This window comes from Phaethon aethereus (assembly GCF_964289735.1).
Source record: "Phaethon aethereus genome assembly, chromosome: 10".
In the NCBI taxonomy this organism is placed as follows: domain Eukaryota; kingdom Metazoa; phylum Chordata; class Aves; order Phaethontiformes; family Phaethontidae; genus Phaethon; species Phaethon aethereus.
This window is the reverse complement of record NC_138586.1, coordinates 2505580-2513609: the sequence shown is the minus strand read 5'-3', so window position 1 is coordinate 2513609 and position 8030 is coordinate 2505580.

Sequence of the window (8030 nt, the reverse complement as noted above, 5' to 3'; positions counted from 1 at the left end):
GCGGGCAGGGCCGGGGGAGCTGCGGCTGTTGGTCACCGTTGGAAGTGAGGCCGCCGGGCCACCATGGCCGGCTGCCGAGGTCGGCAGGACCCACTTCCTCCCGGCCTGCTGCTTGTCAGCCTTTCTCCCCGCTGGCTTTCATCGCCGTGGGGCATCCCCGTCCTGCAGCTGGGCACCTCCCGGGCGCCCGCTCCGTCCCTTCGCCCTTTGCTTCGCCGCCTTCTCTCCCGTGCCAGACTGGGGGATTTCTTCCCCGATTCGGTCCCGGAGGAGGCTCCCGGCCTCTTCTGCAGGGGACACGGCGGGGGGGTTCTGCCAGGTCCATCCCTGCAGACCCCCGCCGCCACTGAAACACCCGCCGCCTGCACGATGCTCAGCAGAGGCGCCGCTCTCCCCTGGCACGTCCCCTGCTTTCCAGCTCTTCGTTAGGGAACCGCTAATTACCGCTGTAGTGTTCATCGGTGCCGATTCACCGCAACGCTCTCGTTTTGTGTGAACGGGCTATATTTAGCCCCGCTGCTCCTGCCGGGGATGCAGCTTGCCCACTGGCACTTTTTCCTCCAGATCAGGAGAATTTGGTGCCTTCTGATGGTGGGGGGGAGAGAGGGGAGACGCCTCCAGCCTTCAGCCGTGCTCTCCAAAAAGCTTCTGACTTCTTCTCTCCCGCGTGAGCGGGGTTTGACGAGGTCCTTGACGGGCTCCCCGCAGCACTGGGTCTCAGAAAGGAGCGTCCTTTCCCCTTCACAAATCCCACCGTGAAAAATAAAAGGTGAGAAAAATGAAAGGAGAACGGCACCGGGGGAGACCCGAACCTCCCCGCTACCGGCCGGCCTGTCGCCTCGTTGGCGGGCAGCGCTCGAGCCGTTGCAGAAGGGCACGTTTTTGGGTGCTCTGACACCGCGGTTGCACTGACAGCGCTGGGGAAGGCTCTCTCCTGCCGTCTCTGCGCTCTCCAAGCAGCCGTGGCCCCATCAAGCCCGACCCCACAAGCTCCCCCAGCGTTTTGGGGAGTTATTCATGCTGGCAACACCATGTCCTTGGAGGGGGAGTTACGGGACCATCGCCCCCTCCGCTCCATCGGCCGCTTGGCACAAGCCTTGTGGGTCCCACAGCCTTCCTCCACGCAAGAACACCTCTAGCACAGCTGGTCCCAGAGCAGCTCCAGGGACGGGGACATCAGAGGGAGCGGCTGTCACCGGAGGAGATGCAGCAGGGAAAAAACCACGTTCGGTAAAGCCATGGCCCCCGCGGGCGCAGTGACGTGGCTCTGCGCGTCGAGAGCTCCAGTCCTGTCTGCCCGGCCCATCTCGTCCCCGGGTGCTACACGGGGACCAGCGCAGGCACCCACGTTTTGCTGCTGTCCTCGGCACGTCAATCCATGGCGGCGCTGACTCCGGCTTTGAGCAGAGACCCCAGACCCTGCGCAGCCACTGCGGGGGCTTGCTGGGGCCCCCACCCTCGGCGGGTCCTGCCGTGCTGCTTCCCAGGCGGCAGCTCTCAGCCTCCCCGTTTGTTTGCCAATGGGCCGATGGGGACGGCAGCACGTGCTGTGCCGCAGCGTGGCTTGCGCGCGGCTTGGGGGCCCGGCGATGCTGCTGCTGCTGCTGCTGCTGCTGCTGCTGCTGCTGCTGCTGCTGCTGCTGCTGCCGCCGCACAGCTGCGAGCACCTGGAGCGGGGATGGGTGCTGCTCCGCTTCCTCCGGGGCTCGGTGGGGACCAGTGCCCAGCTCAGGCATGACTGTCCCCCACGGGGGGACACCCGTCCCACCCGCACCAAGGGATGGGGGCACGAGGGGCAAACCCGAGACACCCCCTTTCCTGGGGAGACGCCCCTTTCCTCCCACACTTGCCGCCTCTGACCCAGCGGAGACAGACGGGAGGTATTAAGGAGGCAGGAAGAAACTCCACCGGCGTCACGGCTGTGCAGCAGCCTGGAGCCCACGACTTATTTATTTCCAGGCACAGTTTACGTGGGTGAAAACTGCTGCAGAGATGCCAGCAGAGAGCAAGGGCGGGGGGCGAGCTGCAGCGCGGCAGGCAGCAGCACCGGGCACCCCGCCAGCACCCAGCACCCAGCCCCAGTGGGGTTTGCCCTTGCGAAACCCGTGCCGGGCATGGCAGGCTGGCCAGGCGCCAGAGCAGCTACTCGCCGTCTCACCTGCAGAAACCAGTGCCAAGGTAATTTTTATGTTTCATGCGCTATATCGTACCCTAGTGCTACACACAACCCCCCCCCGCAACGTCTTCAGACGCCTCGGGGAGGAGGATGCAGGTAAATCCCCTTAACTCAGCCCAGTGTGGTGCCACTGCTGCATCCACGCTCCTCCTCTGCGGACCCCGCTGTCCCCGGGGCCAGGGGCTGCCGTGGCTGAAACTGCCCCCAGAGAGCCCAAAACTCTGTCCTTTGGGAAGGGATAGGTGCTTCCCCCTCTGCTTCCTGGGGTGTCTGTCCCCAAATCTGCCTCGTCGCGTGCCTGAGTCCCCAGATTCTGCCCTGTTGGGTCCCTGCATCCCAAATCCCACCTTGTTGAGTCCCAACACCCCAGATCCTACCTCAGTGAGTCCCTGATTCTCAAATCCTGCCCTGTTGGGTCCCTGCATCCCAAATCCTGCCTTGTTGAGTCTCTGTCCCCCAAATCCCGCCTTGTTGAGTCCCAAGACCCCACATCCTGCCTCAGCGAGTCCCTGATCCCCAGATCCTGCCTCACTGGATCCCCGCACCCCAAGGCCCATGCCCACATCCTCCCCTGTCCTACAGGGAGGGGGAGATGCTATATGGTCATGCAACTAAATGATCATTGAAGCCCGGTGCGTAATTAAATCTGATCCAAAATCCCGGAGCATGGGATCGCCTGTGGCCGGGCGGCTATTTCAGCAAAGCAAAAACATCTCCCTGCTTTCCCCGCGGCGAGCGAGCCGGGGGCTACGTTTAGCCACTTGGCTTTTTAAGAAAACAAAACCCACCCAGGAAAAACACCGCTGATATATTGGGAAGAATAAACCGAGCTCCAATCCCGGTCCTTGGGAGCAGCCCTGCACCCTCCCGTGCTCACGGGTGCTCGGGTTGGGGACCAGACTCCCAGCCCTGGCTCACTGCAAATTTAGAGAAATATAGCAGATTTCAGCCCAAGGCACAGACCCTTTGCCGGCGCCGCTCTGGCGGCCGCGGCGCAGGCACCCCAAGGCGTCCCACCGCCGGGCCGCCCGCGAGCGCCTTCCTCCCTGCTGCTGCACTTGCGCGACCAGGCAAAACCAGGGCCCTATTTTTTCCCCCTGAATGACAGTATTTTCATCCTCGAAGACTTTCAAGGCGAGCGTGACCCTGGCATCCACGGCAGCACGACGTGGAGCGTGACCCCGTCCCGGTGCCAAGTCCTCACCTTCCCCCGTGTCCTGCAGTGGGATGGGTGCTGGCCCCTGGCCCAGCGGGGAGAAACATCCCCAAAACAGGGCGTTTCGGCTACCCCAGATACCCCGGCAAGGGACAGGGCCCTGCCCGGGGAGCAGGACTGTGTCTGGGCAGCGCACGCCGCTCAGCAGGATAAAGAAGGGACAGTCAATACACAACACGAGCCAGCTGGACGTCCCCCAGGCAGACCACCCGCCGCATCCCTCCATCTACGGCTCCCGCTCATCGGCAGCTCCGCGGTGGCGGCCGGCGGCAGCTTTTGGGAGAGCCCTGAGGAGCGCTGCAGCGAGGGCAACAGGAGAAAAAGAAAATGCCCGGCTTCTCCCGGCACCCGAGGAAGAGGCACCGCCGCCCGCGCGGCGCAGGGGAAGGCAGCCGCTGCCGGTGCCGATGCGGGGAGCGCTGGCGGCCAAGAGGGCGAGCGGCGCTTTGAATCCATCAAAGAGGCACAAGGGAGACCTCCCTAAACACTTCCCAGCAGGCTTGGAGGAAAATCAGGGTGGAAAGAGATGGGATATGAAACCCAAAGCAAGACAGCGTTAATCACCCCTAAACCTACAGAGGGGAGGTGGAGAAGGGGTCTGCGGGCCGGGAGAGCGGCTGCTTGGTGATTTTGGGGCACACCAGCCGCTTGCACAAGCGCTCGGGGGAGAGCCGGCTCCTTCCCAGCAAGATTCACCAGCCCAGCGTGGTATTTTTTTCAGTGCCGAGATATAATTAGTGCCAGTTCTTCAGGAGCTGCCACTCGCCATCACGCAACGTTTGCTTTTCTTAGGAATATGACTAACTGGCAAATGATTAAACACGCTCGGGGAAGGAGGAGGGTGAAGTGAAATTTTTTTTTCCTTCTCTGGGAAGGAAAAAAAAAAACCCCAACAAAACAACTTCAGGAGCCACTTTGCAGGCCTGGAGAGCCGAACACACTTTTGACAGCACTCAGGGAGGGATGCACGAGCCACTCACCCATCGTGCCGGGTAGCCCGTGGCTCCTTCCAGCACAAGGATGCTTGGAGCCACGGCCGGGGTGGCGGGAGTCACTGAGATGCTCGTAACAAGAAAAAGTCAAGCCACCTTCCTGCCCACCTCCTATTTTTCCCTTCCCGTTTGCCCCGGCACTGGCACCTACGGACGGAGCTGCAGAGGATGCTCTCGCTCGCGCTCCCTCCCAGCGGAGCCCTTTTGACTCCAGTGTTGCTCGGAGGCAGGGTCGCCTCTCCCGGGGACCCACGGCGGCAACACTCTAATTACTGCCCTGTAGCCGCCCCCAGCGGCCCGTGCGGTGGCCTGGAGCCGAGCTCCGGCCTCCGGAGAGCCCGAAACTGGATCCCGCTCTGCCAGATGGGTTATTTCGGAGAGGTTTTAGGTTTTGTTGGAAGATATTTTTAGAAGAAGATAATGCGGTTGCCAGCTCTCACGGGAGTCCTTCCGTCCCCGCGTCGTTGCTGCTGAAGCACTTGGCTCAAACTGCGGAGGAACAGCGCGGAGAGACTGATTTTCCCAAATCCAGTAACCTCCTCCTGCTGGGGGATGAGTGGGAAACTTCGGCAAAACCAAAGCTTGGCCTTTCTGCCGGGTTTGAGGCTAAAGAAACTGAGAGGCCCCAATCATTCAAACCTAGGTTTATCTCCAGTTTTATACCACCCATGGAAACTGGGAAAATAAGGGTAAAATCTCCATTCAATTTTTTGCTTAACCGCACTTTAGGGCTAAATTAATGAAAGTATTTCCATTTGGCTCTGTCTGGTGGCTTCACGCATCCTTTAAGGCCCCTTCCTGGCCTGAAGACTCGGCCTCCGAGCCTCGCTACCCCACACTTGTCCCCACCTTTCGGGGGACACTCCGAGCACCCGGCGGGAGGCTTTGGCGGTGCCGGCGAGCTCCCGCGGCGCAGGGGCACAGAGATGTCGGGGCTGTTCCTCCATCCGCATCAGCAGCAGGTACCAGCACGGTTTGGCTCTTTTATGCTGAAGTGACAGCAAAGAATTTTGAAGGAATAAACTTGGATTTTTTCCAAACTCGTGGCCTTTCGCTTGGAGAAATATTGTGACTCAAAATCTGAAAATGAACAGTTTAACATTAAAAAAAAAAAAAGGAAAAAAAAAAAAGAGAACTTGGAAAGAGCTGCCAAGAATAACACTTTTTCCCCATCACCACCACGTGGTGCAATTCGCTGCGCCCTTGCCGGGGAGGAGCCGAGGGTTTGCTGGCACGAGGGTGGAGGCAAAGGGACCCGAAGGAGTTTCGTAACGGAGCAATATTTTAGTACCGATGTATTTTACCTCAGCTCCTCCAGGTGACGGGGAAGGGGGACCTTAGAGGTATGGCCCGGACTTGGAAAACACACGGCAACTTGATGGTGCCCCAATTGCAGCCACGTGGGTTTCGCTGCCGAGGGACCATCTGTGGTGCAGAGACGTGCTGCTGGGAGCATCCCCCTGCCACAGCCCCCCGCCCACGCGGCGTCCCCACGACCTGCAAAGACGCTGCTGCGGACCCATTTCGGCAGTTATTTCGAACTGCCCATCGCTAAGAGAAAAAGGGGCAACAAACCTGAATTCTAGAGGATGCAAACGAGTCAAGACAAGGAGGTCTCGCAACGTCAGAAGTCTGTGTTGACGCCAACACGAGGTTCCTGGCCAAATACATCTTTCCGGCTGCCTTTGCCCGGGGTCTATCACACAAAGACCCCCGAGGTACCAACTTGACTGCCGCTGGGCACAGACGGCCCCGCACGGCAGAGCTTCCAGACGTGGTTTCCCTTCCTCCGGCCTGTCCCTTCCCTCCGTTTCCTCACCGCCCAGACCCGGCTTTCTGCCGCGCTGCGGCGGCTGGTTGCAGCAGATGCAAGTAGGTGTTTTCCTTCTCAGGGAAGGAAAGGAGTGCACTAACAGAGTGCTAATTAGGGTACTTAATTGCAAAGTTAACTCGGCTCCTGCTGAAAACCGCCTGCTATGTTCTTTTGTGTCTCTACCTAGGGGTAGACAGAAATAGCTTCAGCTGCATTTGACCTTGTCTTCATCCACGGCCACGGTCTGGTGCTCAGCGGCAGCCTGAGGTTCTCTCCAGCCGGAGCTCCTGTCAGCTGGGCCCTTCTAAGGCCAGGCCTTAAAGCCAAGTAACCGTCTCCTTCCACCTCTATATTCCTCACACAGTGTATTTTGCTAACGCAGCTACACTCCAAAAACCACCTTGCCAAGGGAATGAACTGGGGACGTTCCCAAGGCCAAACACAGCTCCCGGCCCCCAGCCTCGCCCTCCTCCCCGTCCTTCGCGGCCTTTCTCCCATACACGGCCCGCGACTTGGAAATCCACGGGGAAGACCCCGCGGGGTCTATCCAAGTATTTTTTTTTTTTTTTTTTTTACACAAATTGCAGCGTACTCTGTGCCTCCGGCGCACGCCGCGGTGTCGGCGCGGCTCCCTGGGCTGGATCCGGGCGCAGAGGACGCTTCTCAGCAGCACGGCACCGAGGGCATTTCGCCCTCAATAAATCTGGGCCGAAGCATCCAGAGTAACCCTTGGGGGCTCTGATATTTCAAGGCCTTTATAAATCCCGTCTTAGCTCGGCCCTTCGGGTCCAGCTCCTCCTCTCGGGGTTTCGATGTTACCCTCTATTTCGAGGCCCCTGTGCGTCCCTCCCCACCCAAGCTGACATTGGCCCGTGGGTCCAGTCCCCATCGTCCCACACGGATCTCGGAGAGCGTCTATTCTGACACCCACCATCTCCCAGGCCCCGGATCCACCTCCTCGGACAAAGACGTCCTGGCCCGGCGCGAGGTGCCCCGACGAAGGGCGTACCGATAACCGCCGCAGCCGTTTCCGTTTGTGTTTCGTTGTATCGAGGAGCTTCCAAAACGACCGACAACCGCCCAACGTGCTCATTGTAAGCAACCCAAAGGTACTGCCGTCGATAGCCCGTCCTCCCCCCGCGGGGCTTTCTCCCTCCTGCCAGGCGAGCGGCACGGGACGTCGCACACGCTACGGCAGGTTCATACAAACCTGCCCGGGGACCTTGGGTGCTCCGCGGGCCGCGCCGCCCGCTCCAGCTTCCGTCGCACATACGGCCTCCGGCCTAGGGCTGCTCGGTTCTGCGTGAGCACAAAGCGAGCTTCGCAGCTGCGACCGAGCCAGCACACGTCCCCTCCGAACACGTGCTGAGGCAGAGGCGAGTTAGTTAAAACGAGCGGCCAGACGGCAGAAGGGATCAAACCCTTTTCCTTCGCAAAGCGCTGCCTCCAGAACAAGAGGCCAAGCTGACCCTCGCGCTCTCCCACCGACACCGCTTCGTTTTTAGCCTTACCTGCTCGGAACTATCGCTCACAGACATCTAATCCCTTCTCTCCAGAACCAAACGGAGCAGGCTGGCCGGGTAGGCGGAAACCAGTTCTGGAGACGGGACTGATTTTGCAGGAGCAGGAGGGAAGCAGACAGAAGTAGCCCGAAGGTTAATTAGTGCAACAGCAGCAAATGCTAGCAGGACTTCCCATGTTGAGAATGAATTACGTTTTGGGGGATTGTTTCCTTTTGACAAATGCCGAGGACTACAATGGGAAGGTTTTACTTGTCTCAGGGGCCTCTGCTAGTCTATTTTCTTTCTTGTACCAATCAAATATGATTTGCTT